This window comes from Tursiops truncatus, chromosome 1 (assembly GCF_011762595.2).
Source record: "Tursiops truncatus isolate mTurTru1 chromosome 1, mTurTru1.mat.Y, whole genome shotgun sequence".
NCBI classification, from domain to species: Eukaryota; Metazoa; Chordata; class Mammalia; order Artiodactyla; family Delphinidae; genus Tursiops; species Tursiops truncatus.
The window spans coordinates 125,660,931-125,679,503 of NC_047034.1; the positions used below are offsets into that span (position 1 = coordinate 125,660,931).

The 18,573-nt window shown below is 45.1% G+C and overlaps 1 protein-coding gene across 13 annotated transcripts in view; it reads left to right on the forward strand.

Annotated features, from left to right (window-relative positions):
• GNG12 (G protein subunit gamma 12) overlaps positions 1-18,573 on the forward strand; it is a 125,201-nt gene that overhangs the window by 14,655 nt on the left and 91,973 nt on the right. For 2 of the 13 annotated variants that reach the window (XR_012324361.1, XR_012324365.1), the window contains one exon: positions 5,409-5,539. The exons of 7 other annotated variants lie outside the window; for them this stretch is intronic. The gene's annotated coding sequence lies outside the window, so the exon portion shown is untranslated. Of the gene's footprint in view, positions 1-2,967; positions 2,991-5,408; positions 5,540-7,980; positions 8,109-18,573 lie in introns of those variants that run through there. 4 more of the 13 variants (XR_012324363.1, XM_073788537.1, XM_073788517.1 and 1 more) reach the window with 4 other exon arrangements.

The following is an 18,573-nucleotide window of genomic DNA, read 5'->3' on the forward strand; positions in this document are numbered from 1 at the left end:
TTTTAAACTATTTTAAGTGTAACTGGGGCAAAGGGGAAGGGAGAAGAGGAGGAGAGTGGTTTAGCAGAACTGGAGTAAAAATAGTAGCTACCTGAATGCAGTAAACTACTCTAAGATTGCAGTCTGCAGCATTTTCCCAAGACACAACCGCAGATTATCTTAGGCTCTTCAAATTCAGGTAGACATTCTTGAAAACCAACCTCATCATCTTGCCCTCAAAGCCTGCTTTTCTTCCTGCCTTCTTTAAGTCTGTAGACATCCCCATCCACCCAGGATGCCAAGCTCTGGACCCCTGAGTCCTCTGAAACCCCTCCCTCCTCTTCCTCTCCCTCCAGCTCAGATGCCCCTGGCCTCCACCATACCCTGCCACATCCACTTCCAAACTAGTCCGCATGCCTGGTCTGCTCTCCTCTACCCCCACTGCCTCTCGTCCAGATTGTCACCGTGGCTTCCTAACTGACCTTTCCCCTGCACGCTGCCACCAGGGTGATTTTTCTAAAACATGGGTTTGAATATGTCACTTCCTGTCTGGCAGCTCCCCAAAGGCATCACAGGCTAGTGGTTAAGGGTTCACACTGTACAGGTTCAAGGCTGCCTGTGCTTCTTACGTGCTCTGGAATCTTGGAAGAGTTATTTAGTTGCCTTGTGCCTCAGTGTCCCCATCTCTAAAATGGGTGTAATAAGCACCATCCTCACAGATAGGTTGTGGAATTTAAATGAGTTATATGCATGGAGCACTTAGGACAGTGCCTGGCACACACAAAGCCCTCCATGAACATTATTAACCCACAGTCCTTGATGCCGCGACTGTAGCTCACCTTCCCTACTGCTCTGCACCTCATCCTCCCACCCTCTCAGTGCCGCACAAAGCTTGCTGTGCGGACAGACTCTTCGCTAATGGTCCGACGCTAGCTAAGTACCCACATGGAGAGAACACATTTAGACATTTTCATAGCAAGTTTTACATCTCTTGAATCTAATGAAAAATTTGGCTTGCATTTTATATTTCATTTTTCTATCAGTTCTTTTTATTGCATCTTATAAAAGTATTGGTCCATGGTGAATTAGAAATAAAACCGAAAAGCTGATCTTTCGCCAAGGATAGTTTGAAAAGCACTTCCCTGTTCCCACACATCCCAGCTAGTTGATTCATCCTGGCCAGGTTACCCATATTCACTGTGTAGCCTTAAATCTCTCTGGATTTCTTCACGCTGTTTCCTCTGCCCAGAGTTTATTACACATTTACGCAGCACCTATAAGTGCTAGGTTCTGGGGATATAAGAGTGAGTAAGATACTGCCTCTACTTTGAGGAAGTTTCCCTCCAACTACCCAGTGAGTTTTTGCCTGTGTTTTGAAACCTAGAATAATTTTGTTCTTTCTTTCACCCATTAAGAAAACATTTATTAAATACCAGCTGTTTACGAGGCACTTGATGCATTCTGCTCCTGCCCTTGAGGACCACCAAACTAATGGGGGTGCGGGACACGTGTGAACAGACACAAAAACAATGATAATAGGATGGGAGGGTTAGAGAGCTGTGTGAATAAAGACGTGTGAAGTACAGAGGAATGCGTGTCTGACTTTCCCTTGGCCGGGCAATGACTTGGGAGCTGGGATATGGTTTCACAGGTACAATGGAGGAAGTGTCATCAAAAACTGAAGATCCAGGTCCTGAGGTCAAGCCCAGGCCCAAAGCCCAGATCTACCACTCACTAGTCATGTGACTTTGAATGACTGACTCTCCGTCTGTCAGGCTGCTATAACAAAATACCATAGACTGAGTGGCTTATAAATGATGGAAATTTATTTCTCAGAGTTCTGGAGGCTGGAAAGTCCAAGATCAAGACACCTGCAAGTTCAGTGTCTGATGAGAGCCTACTTCTGGGTTCATAGACAGCAGTCTTCTCACTGTGTGGGGTCTATTTAATTTTTATTGAAGTATAGATTTACAATATTGTGATGATTGGCTTAAGAAGGTGTAATGTACACACACGGGAGTATTACTCAGCCATAAAAAGGAATAAAATATTGCCATTTGCAGCAAAATGGATGGAACTAGAGAATATTATATCACTTGTATGGGGTCTCTTTTATAAGGGCACCAATCCCATTTATAAAGCCTTCACCCTCATGACCTAATCACCTTCCAAGGCCCCACCCCCAAATACTATTACATTGGGTTTAGGATTTCAACTTGAATTTTGAGGAGACACATTCAAACCATAGCACTCTCTGAACTTCAGATTCCTCATCTGTAAAATGGGGATAGCAATACCAGTCTACCTCACAAGACTGTTTTGAGGCTCGCCTGAAATTACTATATACATAATGTGTTTAGAACCAAGCCTGACATATACAGCTCCATAAATGTTAGATGTTATCACTCTTGCGGTTACCTTTATTCCCCTACCCTTCCTACCCCTATCTCGGGGACATATTTAAACTTTCCCTTGTCTGGGTTTCCCGTGGCAGGCTTTTCAACCAGCACACTGATTATTACATTGGATTGTGTAGTTTTACCTGCATGTCTCTGCCTCCCCTCCAGAATGTACTGTACCTCTTGAAGCCAGTGACATTTTTTCCTCTGTTGCCAGTGGCAGACAATGTTCAACTCATAGAAGACTCAATGAATATTTAGAGAATTTATATTGTATTTAAATTTGAGCACTTCTTGTCAAAAAGCTTTGTGAAGAGTCTGGTTGTTATGGACTGAACGTTTATGTCCTCCCAAAATTCGTAGGTTGAAATCCTAATCCCCACAGTATGAGGATATTAGGAGGAGGGGCCTTTGGGTGGTAATGAGGTCATGAGTGTGGAGCCCTCATGAATAGGGTTACTGCACTTACAGAAGAAGCCCCAGGGAGCTGCCTTGCCCCTTCCGCCATATGGGGACACAGTGAGAGGATGGCCTCTGTGAACCTGGAAGTAGGCTCTCACCAGACACTGAATCTACCGGAAACTTGATCTTGGACTTCCAGCCTTCAGAACTGTAAGAAATAAATGTTTGTTGTTTAAGACACCCAGTGTATGGCATTTTTGTTGTAGCAGCCTGAATGGACTAAAACACTGGGCAAACATTAGTTTCCACTTTGCAGATGGGGAAACTGAGACTCTAAAGTTTCTGTTACTTGCCTAAGGTCAGGGAGCTAGTGAAGGGCAGAGGTGAGATTAGAACCTTACGTCTCTTGTTTTCCTGTTTTGTGCTGCCTTGTCAAGTCCACCCTGTGAGCTGGGGGTATGTCTGGCTGCCGGCCAGACTCAGAAGCTCCTATCACCTGGTCCCACCTGTATCAGGATGGCTGAGTAGGCAGGAACCAGGCCTGGAGAGACCTCTAGACACACCCTCTCTCCCCACCCATCTCGCTCACTGCTGCCCCAATGGTATTTATGGGTCACACCGTTGGCAGTGAGCGTCCACCTAGAAACCTGGGGTGGAAGTGGGGGACAGAGGCAGCCTGTGGCAGGCAGGAGGCTGCTGGAGAATGGAGGAGAGAGGGAGGGCCTTGTCTAAGAGTGAGTGATTTGTAACAAGGCTACAGGGATGAGTCAAGGAGGAGGAGCCCAGTGAAGTCAAGAGGTTGGAGAGTTGGGAAAACTCTTGTAAGGCTATCCAAAGGCAGTGAAGCTTTCTTAGACTTCTTTTTCCCTCCAGAAACATCTTGATGCGTCTCCCTTCACACCCTCTATGAAAGGGGCACCCTTTATGCTCTGCTGAGGAATATCTTCTGTGCTCTAATCACTTCGATTGGGTTGTAGTCTTTATTGTGGAGGCAGGGCAGGGTGGTGAATTCACAACGAGGACTCTGACCTCAAACTTTCTTGAGAAAAGTTTAAAATTTATGACTTCGTACATTTTTTTTTTATTCTTTCATTAGGAAAAAAAGGAAAAGAATTCACAAAGGGAATAGGATCTAGTGGCTCAGGTAGCCTGGAAAGCAGAAGAGCCCAGGGTCATGGTTTGCAGACTTGTCTGCATATTGGCATCAGCTGGAGAGTGATTTTTAACAATCAGAGAGGAGCCCTGGCTGCACCCAGACCTGTGAAGTCAGCCCCGCGGGCAGGGGACCCAAGGGTGGCCATTCCTGTAAAGCTCCCAGGTGGCCCCAAGTGCACAGTGAAGGGTTGGTAGGGGTGCCCCGAGGGTGGCCTTCTTGATGCCCGAGGTAAGGCTGGTTCTCTGCAGTGCGGATGATTGACGTGAGGAGAAGCCGTGACTTGGCCGTCAGTGAGTCTTACGGCCTCTGGCTCATTTCCTCATCTAACTATGGGGTCTGGGAGCAGCCTTGGTGATAAATCCTCTCTCCGCATCAGCTCGCAGAGCCCCTTCCTTGAAACACGCTGAGCTGTACCCTTGAGCTGTCTAATCCAGCTCTTCCCACTAATGAACAAATTATCGGTGTATCCTGTTAGGTGAAAACAGAAAGGAGCATCTTTGAAGGGACAGTGTCACCATTCCCATTTGGACACAGTCACCCACAGTGGAAGAGCACGGCACCTCTGGGTGCGAGAGGGCTCTCGGTCCAGGCCTCTCTCTCTGGCAAATCACACCACCCCATGGATAGTTTTCTGGAGAAAGGGAATCCGCTCAACTCATGTTACTCACGAGTCATGTTCAACGTGTGTTACTCATGGCCGGGTTCGTCACGTGGAGCCTAGGAACAATTTAGTGTTTTTGAGGAGCATATTGCAGGCTCTTGACTTTTGACTGGAAATGGCTTTAATGATCAACATTCGTTCTGTTTTATGTCCAGTAGCATATTTTATTTTTATCAGGGATTTAGTAAAGGAAAAATTGTGAGGGAAGGTGACCTGTAAAATTCACATTCACAGAAATGATTTGTGGGTTTGTTTCGCTGGATACAAATACAATTTCATTTTGAGAGAGAGGTTTTTTTGGATTGAATGTCCATTCCCCATAGATTTCCCCATTCCCCCTTGAGAGCTAGAAGCCTTCCGTATGGTAATGCTTTCCAGAAGCATCTGAAAGTGAGAGTCCCTCGGGAACTTTTATGGTCACGTGCCAAATTAAAATGAAAAATGGAATCTCAGGAGTGCTCCTTGGTTTTGAAACTAACTTCACTTTTTACAGCTTTGACAATGAGAAGGAGAGGGAAGTAACGTTCTTGTGTGCCTGCTTTTGACCAAGTGTTACAACCTTATAAAGGAGGTATAATTAGTTCACTTTACGGAAGAGGAAACTACAACTCAGAGAGGTTCAGTAATTTGTCCAAGGCTGCACAGCTCATGAGGAACAAAGCCAGAATTCAAACCTGTTTCTGTTAGACTATACCATGCTGATCTCTGGTACTAAAAAAAAAAAAAAAGCAACAACAACAAAAAACGCACTTAACTCCTTAAGTGTTAATTTTCTAGTACCTTTCAGAGACTTTTCTTTTATCGTCCACAGAAGATTGTCCTGAGAAGCATAAAAAACATAGAAGTGCATAAAAGCATTGTAAAACCTGAGGCTTAACAGAGTCCGCATCTATCGGAGGACAGAAAGTCCAGAGAAGAGAAAGTGGAACTGCTTCCTGGCAGGTACCATGTTTATAAAGAGCCCAGCAATCACTCATGTGAATTTGTTTTTAAACTGACTCATGACAGCTGCAAAGACTGGAATTATCAGTTCTCAGCTCAATTGTCTTTTTATTATCTGTGACTTGCCCTTGTTAAATATGCGTTGTAATAGGTAGGAACAGCTTTGCTGATTGTTAATAGGCTTTTGGGTGACGGTTGCATTGAATGCGTGCGTTTTGGTTATTTCACCAGAAAACAATGCTGAGGAAGTTTAGAATAAATGTTGGGAAAGTGACAGAATTAAAGTGTTGGCGTTCTCCAGAATTTCTAAACAGGAAAGGCTCAGGGCTGGCAGGCTACAAGGGGTATGAGGGGACAAATCTGGAAGTTGTGTTTGCTAAACAAGAACAATTTTTTTTTTTTTACTTTGCATGTTTTTCTAATGTTTTCTAAAGATGTTTTAAAATTTATACTTTATAAAGTGAGACAGTGTTTACTGTCCATATTGAAAAAAGGGTTCCTGCAGTGGCAGAGAGGAGGAGCCTGACTGGCAGAGACTAATCCCAGCGCTGCCACTTGCTACTGTGTGACCTTAAACAAGTTACTTCACCTTTCAGTGCCTCAGTTTCCTCTCCTGGAAGATGGAGATGATATTGCACCTTCTTCCTGGGGTTGTTGTGAGGCGTAAGTAAGTGAACATATATAAAGTGCATAGAACTGTGCCTGACACTGAGTAAACTAGACGCCCAATAAACGTTTGCCATTGTTCTTTTAATTAATTGGAGTTTAATCTAGTTGGAAGGTCTGATGGAGACAGTGGTAGGGAGGGGGATGTTAAAGTTCTTCCAGGCCAGCCTTTTGAGAATCCTGCCAGAATAGGTAATTCTGTTCAGCCCGATGATCTGAAGTCCATGTTTTTAATTCTCACAGTACTCCAAATTTGTATTTCTACAATATAGTATAGTGGGAAGATCATTAAGCTATTTATTTTTTAAACGTGTTGTAATTCCAGCTGTACTTTCAAAAAGTGTTAGATGCAACCTCTGTTGAAACTGTACAGTCAGTGGGGCAGAGCGACAGCTGGAAGCTGTCAGGACCTCTGTGCAAGAGACGTCATTGATGCAGGTGCTGGGCGGAGGGGCCCCAATCATCTGTTCCTCTGAGAAACCAATACCTCGCCACCAGCTCCCCCCAAGTCAGAGTGAACAATGTAGTTTTCATTCTGTGGTGCAATGAAATGTTTTCTGGAGTTTTCTGGAGAAATATGCTTTTTTCTGGCCCTAAACGCCAACAGATTTGTCATGTAGGTCCTTACGTGAGGAACACTGGAGATAGATTCCCGAGTATCTTCAGCAGTTATTCCTGGGGAACATTTGGAGAGACTGTTCTTGTGGCCATTTCTCCTGTTAACCCTTGAAGTAATTAGAAGGATGTTATTTAATTCTCATTCAGTGACTGTGCTTCTACAAGAAATAATTAAGTCCAGGTCCATTGTTCTCTTGCTCTAATTTGATACAGGGTCAGCCAGGAGGTCCTAGGGAAGAAGAGTGGGGAGAGTTAGGAGCCTACCATCGGGAGTTTTCGGTACAGAATTAAGGAAGGTTACAGTGGAAATGGGCCATGGTGATCGTGGAACCCAACTCCTGCTTTTTACAAATGAGGAAACTGAGGGCCAGAGGTTGGCCTGAGTTTGTAGAACTAATTGGTGGCACCCCCCGGGACTCTTGGCTCCAGGTCCAGCTGCCTGGTCTACCCAACTACACACCTGTCATAAGTGTGTCTTCAGAGCAGCTCTGTGCAGTAGGACTTTCTGCAGGATGGAAATGTTCAGTCTGTCCAGGATGGTAGCCACCGGCCGCATGTGGTTCCTGAGCGCTTGAAATGTAACTAGTGAAACCGAGTTGTATTTTTTTTTTTGCTTTATTTCATTTTAATTAATTAACATTCAAATGTTTATAGCTGCATATGGCTAGTGACAACCATTTCGGACAGTCCAGCCTTGGAGACATTGAGGAGGAGAAAAAGGCCTGTCCTCACCTCCTACCTTATTCTCACAGGGCGAGAGGCTCACCTTTCCGGTGGCTCAGGTACACTTGGTCTTGTGCCAACCCCGGAGAGTCAGCCTTCGCCAGTCACCCCCTCTTTTTGGATGAAAGGTGGGTCCTCTGTGAAGTAGTGGGTTGGATTGTATCTCCCTCCAAAGTCTCATTGCGTGCAGACGTGGCTCTCCACTGATCAGCAGTGTGACCTTTGGAAGGGTGCTTAGCCTACCTCTGCCTCAGTTTCCTCATCTGTCACCTGAAGTTAGCTGCTCCCTCATCTCAGTAATATCGGGAGAGTCTTAGAGTAGGAAATCAGTGAGAAGAAATCCCTTTGAAAGCTTTCTTTTAAAAATGGTCTTTGGCGTCTGGAAATATTTTTGGCTTTGACACAAGTCGTGGGTGGGTTTTCTTTTCTCTAAGGTGCCGCAGGTGATGAACTTCCTGTGTCGAGGTGATCCTCATGGCCAGAGTGGAGACAAATACCACGCAACCCCTATGAAATACAAGCTGGGAGACATTGTCCTGATGACAGATGACTGATTTGATCAGTGGGTGCTAGTTTTTCCTAATAATCTTGCTTAACGTGGCATTCCCTCATCTATCTCTGCAGAGTCAGCTGTTTCATCTGAGAAAACAAAGTGGATCCCCTCTCTTGGGAACTGTGGCTCCCCTCTCGGCTTCTCTTCCTTGTGCTCCTTTTCTCACGGCAGCCTACGTAAGCCCCGTGTGGAATATAATCGTCAGTAAACAGATAAAACCCTCTCAGGGCTCCTTAGTGATAGCCTCTCCGTCAGTGGTTCTCAAACCTTGTTCCCAGGTGGTGATTCGCCGCTGGCACGCCCACAGCTCACTGGCGGGCCTCGAGTCTCTTCAGAAGTGTGCCACCACATTTTGATCAAGGCATAAAATGTACTTTCGCTACCACGGGATAAGTAGGTCTTCTAGCCTGCTGTGAGTGGAGTAAAACTTGCTCTGAGTAGCAGGCAGTGAAACATGAAGCTGGGGCCAAAGAAAGACGGCTAGGTTGGCAATCGTGGGAAGTTTGCCCCCAAGCACATGAGACAGCCGGGTAGGGCCAGCAATGCGGTCAGCGTTGGAGGGTGACTCTTGCGGGGGGTGACCCAGGGCGAAGTGGCTTAGCTGCAGATGCCGTGGAAACCCCGGGAAGCATTATTTTACTGCAGCTGGGTGTGCCTTGTGATTATGGTTGAATGGTTTAGTGTCGTGTTGAGTCTTTTAATTCTTTCAGTGGTGCCACCCAAAATTGTAGCGTCTGTAACTAAGCCAGAGACCCCGTTTCCCGCCCCTGAGGTCCCTCGGGATGGCTGCGGGGAATGAGGCAGGATCTTGTCGGAGCTGTCCCTACCCAGAACCTTCAGAGCTGTCTCAAATATTCATATTTGGGGTTTCCCTGGTGGCACAGTGGTTAAGAATCCGCCTGCCAGTGCAGGGGACACGGGTTCAAGCCCTGGTCTGGGAAGATCCCACATGCCATGGAGCAACTAAGCCCGTGTGCCACAACTACTGAGCCTGTGCTCTAGAGCCCGCGAGCCACAGCTACGGAGCCCATGTGCCACAGCTACTGAAGCCCGCACGCCTAGAGCCCGTGCTCCACAACGAGAGAAGCCACCACAATGAGAAGCCCACACACCGCAATGAAGAGTAGCCCCCGCTCGCCACAACTAGAGAAAACCCACACACAGCAATGAAGACCCAATGCAGTCAAAAATTAATACAAAATTAATACATAAAAATAAATAAATTTTTTTAAATATTCATATTTCACAAATCAACCTGCTGAAAAACCTTTTGTAGAAGGGATTCCTCGGCTTATTTTTTTTTAAGTTGAAAACCAGTACTGTAGAGCAGTGTTTCTCAAATTTTAGCACCAGAGTCACCTGGAGGACTTGTTAAAACACGTAGTACTGTGAGTCAGTGCGTCTGCATTGAAAATTGCATTTCTAACCAGTTGCCAGTTGATGCTGATGCTGCTGGTCCAGGGACCACACTTTGAAAACTGAACCACTGGTTGATTGTAGAGAACTTACGTAATCATCATAACTACCTCTTCTGTGTCAGGTACTGTGTTACATGTGATAAATTCAGTCCCATTTGAAGCTAAGAACCTTATATGACTATCGCCATTTTACAAAGGTGAAAACCAAGGCATTGCAAACTGAAGTTTCAATCACTTACCCATCATTAAATTGCTGGGCATCAGAGAGCTGGAATTTGAACGGAGGTCTGGGTAATGCCAGACCCCTTCCCCATCTAGGATGTCACGTGCCTTTCTTGTAGACCACTTGTTCCCAACCTGTGGTCCAAGATGGGGATGGGGTTTGCAGATCCAGTCTGCATGGCCCGCAGACTGAATGTCTCACATATTGGATGTCTGTTGTACACATGCATTTTTGTGATAAAGGCACTGTGAAGTCATATTAAGTGTCTCAGCTGGACACAGTTAACGTGGAGCGAGCATTTTCTCACACAATGGACCCTGGAACGACAGCTACTATTACTAAGGGCCTGGGAAGTTGTTTTGTTTCTTGTTTCTGATGGCAAGAAGTCATCTAGAAAAGATTGGGAATGATTTCACTAAAGCAAGGTGTCCAGTTACCTTTTCTAAATCTGGGCCTTGGGGAAAGAGGAGGGAGACATAATATGAACAGATTCTCATTCGAGAAGATTGCTGCAGAGAGTAATGCAGTGGTGTGGATTGATTCCGCCAGGGACTCGTGCAGTCTGCCCTCAGCTGCCGGCCCCAGTGAGGACAGGATTTGTCCACTCCTTCTGTCCCCCAGGCCCTGCCCCATCACCTCCCCCAGCCCTGAACCCGCTTTCTGCGCTTCCTTCCTCCCGCCCTGCTCTGCTGCTGGAGGCTGTCACGTCCAGTCGCCTGGATTCCTTCCCCGTCAATTGTCTCCTCTCCCAATTGCGTTTTCGCTTCTCTGCTGTCTCATTCAAATAACATTTTTTTTGGTACACTCACCATGTAGCAGACACTTCTTCCCCTCTCCGCACATATGTGTCCAGTCCTGCCAGCTCTGCTCATAGTTACAATGTGTCCAACCTGGGCTAAGGACTAAACTTGCATCATTTACCACTGACCACTCATGGGTCCTTGGATAAGCTACCTACATTCTCTAAGCATCTTTAAAAAGGGAACATAACTTCAGAAGGCTGTTGTGAAGATAAAAGTAAAACACTACAGGTACAGTACTTCCTGCAGGGCCTGACGTGTTTAAGTACTCTGTGGTTATAGATCAAGAGGCTTACCCACGAAGGGAAGGAGCAAAAGGGCATTATCACTGCAGTTTCCTCCACCGTTCCCTTCTGCCTTCAGTCCTTACAGGGTGCTCTCCTCTCACCCCTTTCACTGAATCACCTTCTAGATCAGTGCTTCCCAACCTTTTTTCATTATCACCCCATAGCAGAAAGAGTAAAATAAGTTTAAGTTCATTGGTTTAATTAAATTAAATATTAAGGAACACACATTTTATTATGTAGGGTTGAGCTTTAGAGGGCCACAAACCATTGTCTTATTAAGAATTTTTTACTCCCCCCCAAGAGCCAGTTTGCACCCACATTGGGGAGGGGGAGTGAGCAATACCCCTTCTGATGAGAGTGCATGCTTTAGATCCCTAATAGTCTTCTACTTGTGAAACCCACTAGCTTCCTCTGGACCTGCCATTCTTGGTCTCTCCCCACACCTCTGGCCTGTGGTATCCCGTCCTCTGCCTGCGGCTCCTCTAATGGGACCTTCTCTATCTGTTTTCCTGGCCCACTCAACCAACTGAGTGGGACTGAGCATCTGAGACTTCCAGGACAGGGTCACATCTCGGGGAAGAGACACACCTCTTTCTACTACAGCAGAAGAGTGGTGGGCAGAAGGAACAAGGTCCAGCAAACCAGCCAGGAGAGGCAAGTGTGTGGTGGGGCTCAGAGGACACAGCAGCAGGGCGGAGAGAGGCAGGACTAACCCAGGGGGTGATGAGGGAACCAGAGCTTCAAAAGTACCACTCTGAACACTGCCCTCCGTAATTGTTTTGTTTTGTAATATTACATATGTAATATTAACATATGACCTTAAAAATCACAAGTACCACTCTTCGAGAAACTGTGCTTCTGGGGAAGAGCAGTGAATGCCTTTCAGACAGTGAGGACAGTGTATGAGAAGTCTGGTGGTGTGAACGCGTCAAATGTCAGGTTTGGCGGAGCGGGAGTGGCGGGCTGGAGATGGGAGAGCCTAAATGTGCCTGGCAGACAAGGGTTGGGAGCTGATGTGTGTTTTAAAGCACGTGCTTCCTTTTTGTGTCTCTGATCCGGTTTTCTCCTTTTTTCCCCTTTGCCCTCATTTACCGAGCCGCATGTCCCATAGACGTTAATCGATCCTTTACTCTGCCCTTCCCTGACTGTCTGCGTCTTTCTTGGAAGTCTGACCCTTCGGCATCCGCAGAGCCAGCCTCCTTGGCACCTCCACTTGGATGCCCTGTGGTACCTGCCTATCAGCTCATTCTTATGGTCCCCCAGGCTTGAAACCTTAGAATGATCTTCTTTCTTATTCTCTCTTATTACTGTCTTAAGAAACCACAAGCAGGGCTTAATAGATTCTCTCTCCCTCTGGCACTGCCCACGTTCACTTGGGCATTCAACAGATATTTCCTTCTCCTCTCTGTTTTTTCTTCCCCTTCCTTTCCTTCCCCCCCCCCACCTTTTTCCCCTTCTTCCTTCTTTTCCTGCACCCACCCTCCCTCCCTCTCACCCTTCCTTCTTTTTTTTTTTTTGTAGCTAATATGGAGCCAAGAACTGTGGTGTTGCTTTGTGTGCTTCTTTTTCATTTAACACTCAAGATCACTCTGCGAAATTATATATTATTATTGGGTTGGCCAAAAAGTGCGTTTCGAACATGTCATGGAAAAACCCGAACGAACTTTTTGGCCAACCCAATATTATTCCATTCTGCAGATAAGGAAGGTAAGGATCAAACAGGAAGAGTAACTTTCCAGATTCACACAGTTAAGTGTCATAATTAGGTCATGCTTTTCACGTAGACCACTGAAAGAATCCTAATGTGTCTCTCCTCCTGTCCCTCTCCACTCCAAGCCTTCCCGGATCCCGCTGGGTTTGATCCTCTACAGCACAAATGTGATCATGTAAATCCTTTACTAAAAATCCCTCAGTCATAAACCACTAGTACTGACATCCAAGCTCCCCACAGCAGCATGGCCCTGGTTTTTATCACTTTGAAGGCATTAGGGTATGGCGAGAACAACATGGAGTTTGGTGCCAGAAGACCTGGGTTCAGTCCTGGAGTCACCACTTTCCAGATGTGTGATCCTGAGCAGACAGTTCATTTCCCTGAGCCTCATTTGTTTATTTATTCAGTGAATATGTATTGTGTGCCTTTGATGTGCTGGTCACTGTGTGGGTTTTGAGTATTATTAGTGAAGAAAACATACATGGTTTCTGCCTTCAGAGAGCTTCCAGACTGACCTCAGTTTCCTCATCTGAACAAGGACGATGATGACACTTAATCTCACTGGGCTGTTGTGGGAGTTGACAGACATGATGGGCGTGAACATGCTTTGCTACATGGGAGGTGCTGGTCATCTGAAGTTGTATTTTCTTCTGCTTCTGTTCCAGGAAGGTTCCCTGCACATTTCTAGCTCTGAATCTTTGCTTGTACTCCTCCCAACCTTTAAACCTCCTATGTGGTCTTGATTGCCCAACTGAAAAGGTATCTTATCCAGTAAACCTTTCTAGAACCTCCCTGCTTAATATGAAGTTTTATTCATTCATTGATGGATTCAAGAATATTTAATCAAACACTTTTTAGAACGGTGTTTTCCAGGGTGGTCCATAGACCCTGAGGGGCTCAAGAATCTTTCAGGGAGTCCACAAGGTCAGATTTCTTTTTATAGTATTAAGATGATATTTGACTTTTTTTATTGTATTGACTTTTGAAATAATGCTGCAAAAGCAGTGGAGGCTAAGACTCCTTGTGCCTAATTATTAATCAAGACAGTGGCACCAAACTGTATTAGAACCCATATTCCTCACCACTACACACCCACAATAAAGAAACAAAGCAAAATGCCATTTTCACTGAAGAATGTCCTCGAAACAGTACAAATTATTATGTTTATTAAGTCTCAACACTTGAATGCATATCTTTTTAAGATTCTGTGTGACACAGAAGGGAAAATAAAGCTCTTCTGCTAAAACTAAAGTGTGATGATTGTCTCAAGAAAAAACACTTGTGCAATTATTTGAGTTACAAGCTGAACTAGCCGCTTGTTTGAAAGAATGTCTGACAAACTATGGCTATCTAGACTTGAGTATTTGGCAGATGTTTTCTCAAAAAAAGAACAAAGTCAGCTTGTCACTTCAAGAAAAATGACTGGCAGTATTTGTTGCCAGTGATAAAATTCTAGCTTTCAAGAGAAAATTAGGATTTTTGGAAAACTTGTGTCTGCCCCCATGAGCTTGACAACTTCTCAAACATACTTTTAAGAAAGTATACTTAACGACTTCCCGAATGAGATCTGTGGTAATGTTAACGAGTATTTTTTCTTGGTATTGTGTGATGAAATGTGTCAAGATATGGAAAACCTGCATAACTCAGTAAACTGATGTTTTTCAAAGTCTAGTGTGTGATGTTACAAGCCCTGTATAAAGGTCTATTCAAATGCAAGATGGACTAAGCAATTTTAATACAGCAGAACATGAAAAGTTCATTGAAAGGGTTTCAGCTAACCTTTAAGAAATCATCACTTGTGTAAGTCTTGGTGTAGTCAAAAGCATCCACCATTACCTGAAAAGGCTCTCCATCTATATCCACGTGAGGCCAGACTTTCTTCATATACTACAACCAATACAACATATCACAACAGATTGGGCTTAAAGGCAGAAATGAGAATCCAGCTGTCTTCTATTAGATTTGCACAGATATGACATTAAAGAGATTTACAAAAAGGTAAAACAACTCTACACTTCTCACTATATCTTCTTTTATTTTGGAAAACATAGTTGTTTTTTATAAAGTACTGTTTTTGTTAGGATCTAATGGATTTATCATTGTTATATTTTTAGTCCATTAATAAATATTTTCAAAATTTCCGTTTTAATTTCCAGTAGTTTATGTGTGTGTGTGTGTGTGTGTGTGTGTGTATCGATAGAGTAAGACAAATAAACAAAAGCCCTTTGGTTTTTTATTTATTTTTGGCTGTGTTGGGTCTTCGTTGCTGCATGCGGCATTTCTCTAGTTGTGGTGAGCAGGGGCTACTCTTCATTGCGGTGCGTGGGCTTCTCATTGCGGTGGCTTCTATTGTTGCAGAGCACGGGCTCTAGGCACGCGGGCTTCAGTAGTTGTGGTGCACAGGCTCAGTAGTTGTGGCACACAGGCTTAGTAGTTGTGGCTCACTCAAAAGCCCTTTGTGATCCTCAGTTTTGAAGACTGTAAAGGGATCCTGAAACCAAACAGTTTCGAGAGCTGCTGAATTAGAACAGTTCTAGTCGCTGGCATACATCAGTGAAAACTTAAATCCCTCCTACAATGAAATTTATCCACGAATATCACTGTGGTTCTGGGTTTTCTGGCACGATCTAACTAGGTACAAAATCACTTCAAATAGGCATGAAATGATTTAAGACTAGTATACGGTGCTCTGTCATCCATACCATGGCTGGAATGCATGTTAATATAAGTACATTAGAGATGTGAAGAAAAGCAGTTCACCCAAGAGACTAATAAATGTGTCTGCCATGCCTACAGCTCCTTCTAAAAATTCCAGTTTCGGCTGAGGGAAGCAGCCCGGACTATTAGTTAAAAATGGGTGGCCATGTTTCTAACTAGTAGGACTTCTTCTCCCCCAGCCCTTCTTCCTTATTAGCCTCAGATGATTGGGTCAGGAAGAGGCCCTGATCGTAAGGCAGCCAGTCTAACAAGCATTCTGGTCTGCTGTGAAAATGTCAGCCCAGTTTAAAGGCACCATGTGCCCAATTGGGTTCTGTATAAGAATTTGTGAATGAAAGACACATAGGACTGGGAGAGTTGGCAGTTGGTACTCTAACCTGTGGCTGGGAAGACAGTCACAGAAGCCGCATCACAAGCTCTGAGTCAGCAGAAACTATGAGGAAGCAGAAGCAGAGGGGAGACCTAAGGTGCATGGCAGGAGCAATCCAAGCAGAGGAAAAAAAGGCTGAGTCATCAGTCTGGGGGATCCCATAATTGCTGCCGTCAATGGGAGACCAGGGAATTCAGTCCCCAAAGCTGCCCTGGCTCCTCTCAATTCTTGAACTGCTTTTTTTTGGTCTCAGGGAGGCCTGTCACCATGGTCCTTATTGTTTTGTATATCTTTACAGTAAACCTCTAATATGTGAGGTCACCGGAGGGAGTCTGTTCCTTTCCGCAGCAGAGCTTAACGTATATGCAGGTGATTGGAAGTCAGTCGGAGTGGTGGGGTAGGGGAGACGCCTTAGAGGAAATGGCATCAGCAGGGCCTGACGGGACTTGAGTGGACAGAGGGCATTCCGGGCTGGGGCACCAGCATGACCGAGAGGCATGTGTGAAGAGAGGAAGAGGATGGCAGGGGAGGTCCCCAAAGTAGAGTAAGGAAGGGATTGGTTGGTTAGTTCAAGCTGTTTAGCTCAAGTGGCCTCATGCAGACAGCACTGGAAAGCACCAGAGGAGGGCAGACTGAGGCAGAAGGTGAGAGGGACCTCCTGTAGGTTCTTGAACAGAGGACTAAAAATGGAAGTGGGGGAAGATTAGACTGGCCTGGTGACTGGGGAAGGGTCTGAGGAGAGAGCATGTGAGTCAGGGACCCTGGTTTCAGTGCCTTTGCGGTAACCCTGTAGTGTCCGTGGACGTGCTGGTCGCCTCAGCCCTGCTTTCAATACAACTTGAAGAGCCTGGCCTGTCTGGTCACCCGGGAAAGGTCTTGGTTCTGAGGGACTGGTTTTCTTGTTCAAAAGCCTTGTGGCCACGTGAGGAATATCCCAGAGACAGCACCCACGTTGACTGGAACGGGGCTGATCCTTCTCTTTTCCACCTCCCACCCCATTTTCTAGGTAAGAACTTCTTCAGGAAAAGTATGAAAAGTTTCATGGGGAATCATTTGAATACAATCAATTGGAGATTTTCCAAAAGGCAGAACGATGACAGCAAGGGGTCCTTGGCCCGAAGCCGCCTACTCCCGGTTGGGCTCCTTGAGATTTCAGGCGTGAAATGTTAACGTTTTATTTTTGTGTTATGTATACTTGAGTTGTTGTTGTTGTTTTTCACAGTCAATTTAATTTATGGTTTTGCGCTGCCTGACTCAACTGTGCTTATGAATTTAAGCGCTCAGCAAGCGGCAGGACTACCTTCCCCTATCTACGTCCTCCTCTTGTATGCGGTGACATCTTAGGAGAGCATTTCATCCTTCCAGTGAGGTTGAAAGGGTAGGGGGCCCCTGCCTTTCAAGGGCCTGTATTTTAATGGAAGGACAAGCTGGAGATGAGTAGAAAAAGAATCTTAGAGATGATTCTGGTGAGCATGACTTTTTGTGTTTTGCCAGTTAGTTTTTAACTCACAAAAGTGTGATATTCCAGGCTTCCCTGGTGGCGCAGTGGTTGAGGGTCCGCCTGCCGATGCAGGGCACACGGGTTCGTGTCCCGGTCTGGGAAGATCCCACATGCCGCGGAGCGGCTGGGCCCATGAGCCATGGCCGCTGAGCCTGCGTGTCTGGAGCCTGTACTCCACAACGGGAGAGGCCACAACAGTGAGAGGCCCGCATACCACACACACACACAAAAAGTGTGATATTCCAAGTTAGAATGAGCTGGCTTTTGAGTTGGGGTGAGCTGAGGCAGGAAGCTAACTATTTCATTTTATTAACCTTAGCAAAATGTTAGCTAGTAAGCAATTGACTTCTCTGCATCCCATCTATAAAAAGTTGATAATTATAATACCTCCTTCTTAGTGTGGACATAAGAGTTAAATGAACTAAAGTGTAACTCAACTAGTAAACAGGTATTTATTGAGTATCTGCTATATGTCATATACTCTGTGCTTGGGGTTATAGTAGAAACCAAGATTGAATTCAAATGGGGCTCACAGGAAAGCGCTTACAAGTGTGCCTGGTACATACTAAAATGTTCAGTAAATGGTACCCATTGTTATTATTACTGTTATTGAGGGAAGTGTACCCAAGTTCAGAAATTCTTGAACAAGCCAGAGTTAGCCAGAGGAAAGGTATAGCAATCCAGGCCTCAAGCAGAAAGCATCCTGAGGGTGCCAGTCTCAGCAAAGAAGGGCTGTCCCTGCAAAGAAAAGGCTGGGTTATCTGAATGTACAGTTTGGAAAGAGTCCTGTATTATGCTTTTCACACACATACACACAGAACATTATCATGTGGCCTTCAGGCACCGAGAACAATGAATATGTTTAAACTGGCAAATAAATGGGTGTCTTTTATCACTAGGGCATTCATTTTCATGATAGGAACCCAGAAGGCATGTTTTTCAAAATTGGTCACGTGTTAAATTGTGAACATGCATTTTGTAAGAATTCTGTAATATGGATCTTAAGAAGGGCTGTGGAGATAAAATAGAAGAGCCAATTGTGAGTGGTTTTATTAAATTCTGAATCTTCCTTGGACGCTTAAGTCCTCACATTCTAGTGCCAGTTTTCCCAACGTGCGTATTTTTGCATAGTTGGGTCAGTATGTACTTCTTCTTTGTTGGTCTACTTTTGCATCTAACCTTGGTTGATGTCGCCCTTTTCTTGTGTCCTTACACTCCACCTCTTTCTCCTTGGGATGGCAGTAAAATGATCTCCTCTACTGATAAGTAGCCGTGGGTTTTACCTTTGTATCCAAACACTAGACATTTGGGTTGTTGCCAGCGTTCCACAGGGAGGAACATACTTGCTATAAACAGTGTGCAGATTGCTTAGTCAACGACTTATTATGTGCCTTCTGGAATGGCACTCTCTGGCAAGGTCTTGGAAGTGATATCAGCTCATTAAAC